The following is a 12,925-nucleotide window of genomic DNA, read 5'->3' as shown; positions in this document are numbered from 1 at the left end:
CTCCTCTTGTGATTCTTGAACAGAGTGTTCGATATCTATAGCTGAAATTTATTACAGAACTCAATTAGTCTTTCTCCTCTATCATTTCTCTACTCCTTTCCCTACAACTGCATTCCAGTCCACCACGACTATTAGATTTTCCTCTCCGTTTAGGTACTGTATTATCCTTTCAATATTTTCGTATACTTTCTCTATCCCTTCATCTTCAGCTTCCGACGTAGGCATGTATACCCGAACTATCGTTCGTTTGCTGTCGATTCTGATAAGAACAACTCTATCACTGAACTGTTCACAGTAACATACCTTCCTATTGATAACGAATCCTACTCCTGTTATACCATTTTCAGCTGCTGTTGATATTACCCTATACTCATCTGCCAGAAATTCTTGTCTTCTTTCCATTTCACTTTACTTACCCCTACTATATCTAGATTGAGCCTTTGCATTTCCCTTTTCAGATTTTCTAGTTTCCCTACCATGTTCAAGCTTCTCACATTCACATCCCGACTCGTAGACCGTTATCATTTCGTTGATTATTCAATCTTTTTCTCATGGTCACCTCACCGTTAACAGTCTCCTCCTGGAGATCCGAATGGTGGACTATTCCCGAATCTTTTGCCAATGGACAGCTCATCGTGACATTTTTTTCAATTACAGGCCACATTTCCTGTGGATACACTTTAGATGTATTTAATGCAGTGGTTTCCATTGCCTTATGCATCCTCCTGCCTTTGATCATTGCTGATTATTCCGCGTTTGGGGGCAGCTCCCCACCCTAAGGACAAGAGAGTACCCTGAATCTCTATCCACTCTTTCGTCTTCTTTGACAAGGCCCTTGGCAGAATGTGGGTGACTTCTTATGCCGGTTAGACTCGCATTCGGGAGGACGACGGTTCAAATGTCTCCAGTCATCTTGATTTAGGTTTTCCGTGATTTCCCTAAATCGTTTCAGGCAAACGCCGGGATGGTTTCTTTGAAAGGTCACGGCAGATTTCTCTCCCAATCCTTCCCTAATCCGACCTTGTGCTCCGTCTCTAATGACCTCGTTGTCGACGAGACGTTAAACATTAACCTCCTCCTCCCCCTTCTTATGCCGGTAGCCTTTGGCAGCCAATTCTGATCATTAATCAAAAATTAAGCAATGGCGCTTTTCGAGCAAGGTACCGATACGTTTTGATTGCTCTTCAAAGACGCTGCCCCTAGACCATGGCTTAAATGCTTGCTTCATCACTGAAAATTAACCGTGGCAAAATATTTTTTCTTCCATGTCCTGCAGCAGAGCATTGTTGAAATCAACCCATTTCCTTTCACCACCAACACGAAGAACTTGCATAAGCTGTAGTTTGTAATGTTTATAGACGAAACGACATCTTAACACTCGCCAAATAGTGGTAAGAGACACTGCCAGTTCTCTGTTTGCACAGCAAGTAGGCTTCCGTGGGCTCTGCTCAAACGTTTGCCGAATTCCTTCCATCACGGTATCAGAAGTGTGAGGTCGGCCTGGGCTCTTACTCTTACCATTGCACAAGCACCTTGTCTCTACATATTGGCGCTACCAGTAACGCTTGTTTTTGGGTGCAGCCGGATCAATGCCAAAACGCCGATGAAAAGCACGCTGAATCAAAATCACTGACTCCGCGAACTACAGCACACAAAACGCCTTTTGTTGAGCGGAAGCCACCTTGCTTCTGACTGACTGCAAGCTGAAAAGACGCACTTTCTGTCAAACGGCGATTTTCTGAAACTCTAGGTCACACGCATTCAAATAACCCACATTTTCTTGCCGACACATTCCATGTTTCGTAATTACTAGCGGCAAATATCAGGTCATCCTTTTTAAAATACCCTCTATGTATAACTTCCAGCAACGAATATCTCTTAACTTGTGATAACATTACGTCGTAAGGTACTGAAAGTACATGACACTAGCTTGTTCAGTGGTAGATCCACCATTGTATAGTAGTCTAGATGCAAGGGTTGGCGACACTGTGCACTCCTGTGCACTGCTCAGCTCACCGTGTTGTTTGCTCTTTTGTTCCGCTGCGACTGCTGCACCTCTGTAGCTCGTCTTTAATTCCCGCTCCCACTCCCGTTTCTTTTTGGAGTCAGTGGTCGTGCAGACGTTATCGTCACAGGTGTAGGAACCCCATGGTCCACGTCACTACTGAAAATAGCTTGCAGCTCAGATAGTCACAACAGGGTGGTATCGCTGCCTTCAAGTCCCCTTTTCCCATTAACGTATATATCCTTGAGTTCCCGTGCTAATTACAGCATAATAATAACGCATACAAACACGCAAAAACTAGTTCCTCGTTATGCTGTTGATACAGAAACAGGGTTACGTCACTCAGTAAACATGGAAACGACAGGCAAAACTGCTCTTGAGTAGATTCTTGACGTACCGTAAATATTCACAAATAGCTTACGTTTTTCTGTTTCAGCCTTCTGTCGTGTGCGGTGGACAATCGATGGGCGAATCTGGTGACACGTCATATACAGGTTACTATTTCGATGATGCTCGCCTGTTTTCCGCAAACTACAAATATAAATCGTTTGTACTCAGCACTGAAGTTCTTGCTGCGAAATTTTTTCAGTTAAGAAAAAAGTGTGAATAGTTGGTTTACTTAGTTAGTTACATGTTCCTATAGATTATCTGAACGATTGTTTTATTGAAATGATGTGGAACTAGTCAATGTACAAGATATGCATAATTTTTAGAGTACATTAATGAACACATTATTCTTTAGTCCAACTCATGTAACAACATATAACAGCTAGATTTCTTACAGGCTACCAGCTCTTAAATAGAAATTCATGGTTGAAATAGAAGGAGTTATGATTTGACGATAGGTTTAAAGCTTGCTTTGCAATTTGTCACACATCATATGTCATTGGAAAATGATCGTAAGTTTTTGTTGCCGCGCAGTGAACTCATTTCTGAGCCACTGAAACCTTTAACTGTGGGTTATAAGGATCATTTCTCCTCTAGTGTGTTGTAGGTGTACATATCACTATTCTTCTCAAATTGTAATGGAATATTTATGAAGTATTTCACTATTGTGTATGTATTACGATGGAGCAGTTAAAATGCCTGATTTCTTCGAGAGGTAGTAGCTACATGACGACCGCACAGGAACACCACGCTATATTCCGACTGCTTGCTTTTGTGCAATCAGCACTTTCTCTCTAAGTGATGAGTTATCCCAGAAAATTATCCCATATGACTTTATTGAATATAAATATGCAAAATATGTAAAAAAGTTGATTCGTTTGTTTCGAAGACTAGCAATTGTACGAAAGGTAAAAGAAGCTGAACTTAACTGTTGGGGAAGCTCAGTAAAATGCTTCTTCCTGTTCAAATTTCCATCAACCCAAAAATTTCGAACATTCTCTCCTATATTTACTGACTGCTGTTCATGTGCTGAAGAAAAAAACATTTTAACACCGAAGCTGCTGTTTATTTACTGGCTGACTAATGCCGGGCTCTGCCCATTATCACAATTCACGTATATGTATTTAAGTTATGGTTGGTATGGATTGTCCTATTTATATCACCGCACGGAAATGTATCTCCTATCTTTATTGTCCAGCACGTTATCATCCACGTGACAACAGTATTATGTACACAATGGAGAATTTGTTCTTACTGGATTACGCCGGAACCACTCTGGCTTATTTATCGTAGGTCACATGGGTCATATTATGCTGGATAATAAACATATATGTGTGTTGACGTTAACAGAACCGTCCACACCAACCATATGTTAAACACATATATGCGGCTCGTGAAAATCGGCAAAGCCAGAAACTAGTAATTAAACAGCAGCTATAGTGTTATAATGCCTTTTCTTCAATATTTGAGAGTTGCAAGACACGACGTACCGAAAATGTGGATACAACGTGTTTTGCCAAGATTAAGTGACGCTCCATTTTCAGAAAGCGGCTTAATAACTCTCTGAAAAACATCATTAACAATCTGTTTCGTTTCTTTGTCACGAACAGGTTTTATTAAATTGCTTGTATCGTTTGCAAAAACTACCTATTCTGCTTGTTAAATGTTTGGTGGAGGATCATTAACATATATAAAGAATCGGAGTGGACCCAAATTTGAAACCTGTCGGACACCGTTTGTGATTTATTCCCTGTTACTAAAATTTTCGATCTTTCCAACATTTCTTGAATTATTCACCACCACTTTTTGCATTCTGTTTGATAAGTATGATTCAGTACTGTAACATATGGTCGTGCTAATGCCTGGAATTCACTGACCTAGGTGACGTAGTGTTTGAGAGAGTGGCTGCGGCTTCCCTAAATCATTTACTGTAAATTCCAGGATGACACAGGGGAATACCTTCCTCACCTTTCGTCAGTTCAAGTTTGTTCTCCGTACCAAAACACCTCGTCACCCATGGGAGGTTAATTCCTAGTGTATCTCCCTTCCTGTTTCTGGATTCTTGACAATGCGCTCACAGTGAAAGGTGCCCCCTGTTTAATAGGCACTTTCACAGCCTTCCATTATTTCCTGGATAAACTCTGAGAGAGACTGCTATAATAAGTTTCGATTAATCGATACAAGCTCTGCAGTAACATCTCTGCTTGGTCACTATTGGAATGTGGAGTGGGCTTTTGCTTTCGACCAATGAGCGCCGTTCACGGCTTGCCACCGATGTGGTTCTGTTTGTCTGGAGAGTTGTTGTTGTTGTGGTCTTCAGTCCTGAGACTGGTTTGATGCAGCTCTCCATGCTACTCTATCCTGTGCAAGCTTCTTCATCTCCCAGTACCTACCGCAACCCACATCCTTCTGAATCTGCTTAGTGTATTGATCTCTTGGTCTCTCTCTACGATTTTTACCCTCCACGCTGCCCTCCAATGCTAAATTTGTGATCCCTTGATGCCTCAAAACATGTCCTACCAGCCGATCCCTTCTTCTAGTCAAGTTGTGCCACAAACTTCTCTTCTCCCCAATCCTATTCAATATCTCCTCATTAGTTACGTGATCTACCCACCTTATCTTCAGCATTCTTCTGTAGCACCACATTTCAAAAGCTTCTATTCTCTTCTTGTCCAAACTGGTTATTGTCCATGTTTCACTTCCATACATGGCTACACTCCATACAAACACTTTCAGAAACGACTTCCTGACACTTAAATCTATACTCGATGTTAATTTCTCTTCTTCAGAAACGATTTCCTTGCCATTGTCAGTCTACATTTTATATCCTCTCTACTTCGACCATCATCAGTTATTTTGCTCCCTAAATAGCAAAACTCCTTTACTACTTTAAGTGTCTCATTTCCTAATCTAATCCCCTCAGCATCACCAGATTTAATTTGACTACATTCCATTATCCTCGTTTTGCTTTTGTTGATGTTCATCTTATATCCTCCTTTCAAGACACTGTCCATTCCGTTCAACTGCTCTTCCAAGTCCTTTGCTGTCTCTGACAGAATTACAATGTCATCGGCGAACCTCAAAGTTTTTACTTCTTCTCCATGAATTTTAATACCTACTCCGAATTTTTCTTTTGCTTGCTCAATATACAGATTGAATAACATCGGGGAGAGGCTACAACCCTGTCTTACTCCTTTCCCAACCACTGCTTCCCTTTCATGCCCCTCGACTCTTATAACTGCCATCTGGTTTCTGTACAAATTGTAAATACCCTTTCGCTCCCTGTATTTTACCCCTGCCACCTTCAGAACTTGAAAGTGAGTATTCCAGTTAACGTTGTCAAAAGCTTTCTCTAAGTCTACAAATGCTAGAAACGTAGGTTTGTCTTTTCTTAATCTTTCTTCTAAGATAAGTCGTAAGGTTAGTATTGCCTCACGTGTTCCAACATTTCTACGGAATCCAAACTGATCTTCCCCGAGGTCCGCTTCTACCAGTTTTTCCATTCGTCTGTAAAGAATTCGAGTTAGTATTTTGCAGCTGTGACTTATTAAACTGATAGTTCGGTAATTTTCACATCTGTCAACACCTGCTTTCTTTGGGATTGGAATTATTATATTCTTCTTGAAGCCTGTGGATACTTCGCCTGTCTCATACATCTTGCTCACCAGATGGTAGAGTTTTGTCATGACTGGCTCTCCCAAGGCCATCAGTAGTTCTAATGGAATGTTGTCTACTCCCGGGGCCTTGTTTCGACTCAGGTCTTTCAGTGCTCTGTCAAACTCTTCACGCCGTATCTTATCTCCCATTTCATCTTCATCTACATCCTCTTCCATTTCCATAATATTGTCCTCAAGTACATCGCCCTTGTATAAACCCTCTATATACTCCTTCCACCTTTCTGCCTTCCCTTCTTTGCTTAGAACTGGGTTGCCATCTGAGCTCTTGATATTCATACAAGTGGTTCTCTTCTCTCCAAAGGTCTCTTTAATTTTCCTGTAGGCAGTATCTATCTTACCCCTAGTGAGACAAGACTCTACATCCTTACATTTGTCCTCTAGCCATCCCTGCTTAGCCATTTTGCACTTCCTGTCGATCTCATTTTTGAGACGTTTGTATTCCTTTTTGCCTGCTTCATTTACTGCATTTTTATATTTTCTCCTTTCATCAATTAAATTCAATATTTCTTCTGTTACCCAAGGATTTCTATTAGCCCTCGTCTTTTTACCTACTTGATCCTCTGCTGCCTTCACTACTTCATCCCTCAGAGCTACCCATTCTTCTTCTACTGTATTTCTTTTCCCCATTCCTGTCAATTGTTCCCTTATGCTCTCCCTGAAACTCTCTACAACCTCTGGTTCTTTCAGTTTATCCAGGTCCCATCTCCTTAAATTCCCACCTTTTTGCAGTTTCTTCAGTTTCAATCTGCAGTTCATAACCAATATATTGTGGTCAGAATCCACATCTGCCCCTGGAAATGTCTTACAATTTAAAACCTGGTTCCTAAATCTCTGTCTTACCATTATATAATCTATCTGATACCTTTTAGTATCTCCAGGATTCTTCCAGGTATACAACCTTCTTTTATGATTCTTGAACCAAGTGTTAGCTATGATTAAGTTATGCTCTGTGCAAAATTCTACAAGGCGGCTTCCTCTTTCATTTCTTCCCCCCAATCCATATTCACCTACTATGTTTCCTTCTCTCCCTTTTCCTACTGACGAATTCCAGTAACCCATGACTATTAAATTTTCGTCTCCCTTCATTACGTGAATAATTTCTTTTATCTCGTCATACATTTCATCAATTTCTTCATCATCTGCAGAGCTAGTTGGCGTATAAACTTGTACTACTGTAGTAGGCATGGGCTTTGTGTCTATCTTGGCCACAATAATGCGTTCACTATGCTGTTTGTAGTAGCTAACCCGCACTCCTATTTTTTATTCATTATTAAACCTACTCCTGCATTACCCCTATTTGATTTTGTATTTATAACCCTGTAATCACCTGACCAAAAGTCTTGTTCCTCCTGCCACCGAACTTCACTAATTCCAACTATATCTAACTTTAACCTATCTATTTCCCTTTTTAAATTTTCTAACCTACCGCCCGATTAAGGGATCTGACATTCCACGCTCCGATCCGTAGAACGCCAGTTTTCTTTCTCCTGAAGTCTGGAGAGTATGCACCATTATTTTATTTTCGCTATTCAGTGGATCTTTTGTGAAGCAGAAGTGTCTGTGCTGAGATCTGATGTTGAGAAGACGACTACTCATGCTGATGTGCAGATACTGCAATGCATAAGGAATCGGCTCATGCCATTCTAATTTATTTGCCTCAATGAACGTTAGTTTTCGTTTCCAGGTTAATTTTACTTTGCTTCATTAAGACCACTACACAAGTAGGTATCGTATCGTGAGTTTACGTGCAGTAAAATAGTAGGTCATAAGTTGCTTACCCACAACTCACTGGACGCTTGATTATAGCATCCATATTATTTTGTTTGAAACTTCCTGGCAGATTAAAACTGTGTGCCCGACTGAGACTCGAACTCGGGACCTTTGCCTTCGCGGGCAAGTGCTCTACCAACTGAGCTACCGAAGCACGACTCACGCCCGGTACTCACAGCTTTACTTCTGGCAGTACCTCGCCTCCTACCTTCCAAACTTTACAGAAGCTCTCCTGCGAACCTTGCAGAACTAGCACTCCTGAAAGAAAGGATATTGCGGAGACATGGCTTAGCCACAGCCTGGGGGATGTTTCCAGAATGAGATTTTCACTCTGCAGCGGAGTGTGCGCTGATATGAAACTTCCTGGCAGATTAAAACTGTGTGCCCGACCGAGACTCGAACTCGGGACCTTTGCCTTTCGCGGGCAAGTGCTCTACCAACTGAGCTACCGAAGCACGACTCACGCCCGGTACTCACAGCTTTTTGTTTGAGTTCGTAACTTTGTAAATTCCAGGATATTACCCTCTCCTGAAGGATAAAGACCATTTAGTAAGAATTAATGGTTGCGAAGACGACGTTACTTCTGCTTGTAAGTCTTAATCTGGCAGTTGTAGTTTGAAATATAGCTGCGCGGTTATAAAGTTATCTTGTTTTCAGTGATAATATTCTTTTTGTTAATTCACTTCTCTAGGTTTCATTTTACCACGAACCTTTTCTTTGTGTTTAGCCACGCGAGTGTGTCATGTTCGTTGGGTGCCATCCTGTTATTTACGTAATGTCACTACACGACTGGCTTGCGCTATGGTGGATAGACGATCACCAGTTGAGCTGCACCTAAGCAATATTGGTAGCAATTAATACTTCTCTGTATACTGTTAGGTTTCAGGAGCTGATATAGGTAGGTTAACATGTATTGCTGTTCTTACTGCTATTCGCAAGGTATTTTGCTAGCAATCTAACTCACTGTTACGACGTTATGGAGGAAGAAGAATGAGGATTTAAAGTTCTCTCTGACTTGAAGCTGCTTTTTCTGTGTTTCAAATCTCTGCTTACACAAACGAGGAGACAGTCTCTTTGAACAGTTGAACGCTATAAATCTAACACATGAGCAATGTAACCTATTGCCTTTATGAAGCAATAGACTCATAGTTCAGTATATCATTATTAGATATGCATGTCCATTATTTTTCGTTGCACGAAATTTGTGAATGCATGTTTGTCGTGTGATTAATTTTCGAGCCATATCGCATTTTCAAATTGTGTCTCTGGGACATTAGAACTATACGTTTCGGATACCTTGAAAGTATCAGGACTTCCTTGTCACTTCTTTTAGGAGTACCCCATGATTTACTAGAGACGCACACACACACACACACACACACACACACACACACACACACAAACACAATCCATGTTTCACCACCGTGCAATTGTGTTCTCCAAAAAAACATTCTCAGAAATTTCTTCCTCAAATTAAGACTGTTTGATACTAGCTTAGCCAGGAATGCCTTTTTGCCAGTGCTAGTATACTTATGTCCTCCTTGCACCTTCCACCATGGGTAATTTTAATTCCTATCTATTAGAATTCCTTAACTCAGTCTACTTCGTGATCCCCAATTCTGGTGTTAGGTTTCTCATTGTTCTCATTTCTGCTACTAGTCATAATGTTCTTCCATTTATTCTCCATCCATATTCTGTAGTTATTAAACTGTTTCAATAAACTGTTTCAGTAAACTGTTCATTCAGTTCTACAGATCCTGTAATTCTTGTTCACTTTCACTGATGACAGCAACGTTATCAACGAATTGTATCACTGCTATCATTTCACTTTCAATTTTAGTCCCAATTCTCCAACCTTTCTTTTATTTTCGTCATCCCTTCTTCGATGTATAGATTGAACAGTAGGGGCGAAACACTATATCCCTGCCTTACACACTTTTTAATTCTAGGTCTTCGTTCTTGATCTTCCAGTTACTGTTCCTTCTTTATTCTTGTACATATTGTATATTACAAGGCTTCCCCTATAGTTTGTCCCTATTCTCAGAATTTCGTACATCTTGCACCATTGAAATCGTATAAACGGAAATAGGCACTTGCTAGACAAACCTTGGTTTGTGTTGTATTATACAAAAGTGCTTTAATACTGAATTAAATAGGCACGCGAGTATGTGTATTATATGTAAATAACACGCATTATATAGCTGGACTGACAAGCATCCACAGAGGCACCGATGTCGGTCATATATGACAATCACAACGTTATGCATGCGTAACTAACTTGTTGAAGTTACTCTTTTTACATTCACACTGAAACTAGTGTGAAAATTTCGTACGTGGGCCACTGTGGTACAGATTTACTGTGTCATTTCACGTACAGCGATATCAACGATCACAAACAACGTGAGAACAGCTGTATTCATTACAGCCCCAAAGAGAATTATCGATCACTTACCGATATATTATGTAACCGTATTATTATTATTACTACTATTTTTACTATTTTAACATCGACGTACTCAACGAAATACATCAGTAGGTAAGAGAACAACTTGAGTAAACACAAAACAATCTCAGGTTCCGCAATACTGCTCTTAGGTGAACTTGCCCTTGTTAACGTAAGACAAGCTTCTCACCGACAATTTTGGGCGGAAGTTTAAAACCAGCGTGTTCCATGCAATTTATAAAATTAACAATCAGCAAACGCTTCTCCCTAATACGGATAATGTTGTTTTGTACAGAGCTTTCTCCGTGACACAGATCACATCACGTCACATCACGTTCAGATGATTTCATATTTAAAGTCACGTAAGCGTTCCAAATTAGCCGATGACAGTAACTGAGAGAGCTAAATTCCCAGTCAGATTGCGACCAAGAAGCACCATCCAGCTAATTTAAGAAAAATGTTAAAATTATTGTAGAAAATATCAGAACTACTAGCACATTACAAAACAGTTTACACGTCGTCTGATTGTATATATAAACCTACCCTCCCTATTTCTATTTACTTCCGCACTCGCTAATTCTAACTCTTGGCAAAGGAAATGCTTCCTGTGCAGAAGATTAAATAAATTTTGCTCAACCGGCCAAAACAATTCTAGTGACGGAATCCGGATAGTAAGCTAAGCTTTATTCGCAAGCGTAGCAGTCTGTGGCGTCCTTGCACCTCTTCTGGATTGTTTTCCAAGAGAAGAGCCAAGTGCAGCATAAAAAAGTTACCTGGATCTAAGGAGATGTGATTCGTCTCTAATGATTTCCAACTATCCAACGGCAGACCGCAGTTGTGTAGAACCTCAACAGCTCTAAAAAGTGATTATATAACCTAACCGATCGTCGGCGCTTTATTCGATGTGTTACGAGGCTACCTGGCGCGCAACACGTACACCAAGGCTTGTTCGGAGGAACGATTTCCAATCTTTTTACCGCACCGCCACACCAGTTCCGTTCCTTCTCTGAGTGTCGATCACCTCTATAGTCGTGGAAAGCTAACCTCGACTTACAGACGGCATAGTACCACCCAGTGTAGAGTCGCAGTATTGTGTACTGGCGTACAGTTCCCGCCCTTCCGCTTTTAATGCTCTGAATTATTGCAAATGACACATCAAACATGCAGGCTCCTCTCGGCTCTTTCAAAACACAGCAGAGGCGGTTTATCTCGGTGATCTTTTTGTAATTGTATTTTTTGTTACATGTGTACAGAAATGTTCCATATTCTAATGATTAAATGCACTTTGTCTGTTACGAATTCTTAATGTGGTAGATTCCATTTGAAATTAATTAACTGTAAATAAGAGAAGAATACAGGTTTCGTATCAATCAAAATCTGCCTTGCTGTGTTACGCTGCATTACTTATGACATTCTGAGGTTCTGTGAGAAGACATGTACACATTTCGTATTCGTGTTGTCCGCCCTCGGTAGCTGAGAGGTCAGCGCGACAGAATATCAATCCTAAGGACCCGGCTTCGATTCTCGGCTGGGTTGGAGATTTTCTCTGTTCAGGGACTGGGTGTTGCGTTGTTCTAATCATCATCATTTCATCCCCATCGACGCGCAAGTCGCCGAAGCGGCATCAAATCGAAAGACATGCACCCGACGAACGGTCTACCCGACGAGAGGCCCTAGTCAAACGACATTAATCTTTATTTATATCCGTGTTTGAATACAAGAAGCATGATTTCAGCTATCGTTCATTCATTAATACAGTTTACTATTTGAAAGTAATAAGTGATTGTACTCACTATACTTACAACATACAAAACACTAGCTTAGTGCCCGCTGCTCCCCTCCCATTTGTGTCGTAATTGCAACAAAAACAATTTTATAAACATACATTAAGCCTACTGAAAAATTAATTAGTTGAAGGGCCGTTTCTTCTTCTTCGCAATTCTGTCAAAGCCGATTTGTCGTGGTGACTGTTAAATAGTTTTTCGATTTAGTTCACAAATTGCAACACCTTCTAAACATTTCACACTAATTAAGGGCATAGAAGCACTATCTTTTCCGAATATATTTATGACCAAACAGGCTTCTTGTAGCTGGACTTGGAGGTTTTTGTTGATCCTACCTTTCGTGTTCTTGTCGTGATATTTCCGTAAAAGATACAGATTTTCATAGATTAATCTTTAAAAATACGTTCATAGTGTAATATTTTCACAAAACGTTTCACTCCTATTTCACCCCCTTAGAGGCTGAATTTCCAATAACACTGAAACACCTTTTTTAGTAAAATTCTCGGGTAACCGGCCGGGTAGCGTCCACGATATTTAGGAAACAGATTTATTCGTCGTACGTGTAACGGTTTGGCTTGGGCGTATAGAGATGTGGCCTTCGCTATGTGATACTTCTTCGTCCACGTGATGTTCGTCTACAGAACTTGTTCCAGAGGCTGAACCAAATGTTGACGGGCGGTCGTGATCTATAGGCAAACCACGGCGAACACGAGACATTAGCCATTGTTCATAGGCATACCGTTTCTGGCCTTCATGCATAAACTCCCAATTAGACCGTTCCCACGGTGGAATTTCATAATTCTGAAGGCAAGAAACGTTACAATTAAAAAATGTAACCAAAAAATTATTATAAACAACA

Source organism: Schistocerca nitens, chromosome 9, assembly GCF_023898315.1.
Source record: "Schistocerca nitens isolate TAMUIC-IGC-003100 chromosome 9, iqSchNite1.1, whole genome shotgun sequence".
In the NCBI taxonomy this organism is placed as follows: Eukaryota; Metazoa; Arthropoda; class Insecta; order Orthoptera; family Acrididae; genus Schistocerca; species Schistocerca nitens.
This window is presented reverse-complemented; position numbering follows the sequence as displayed.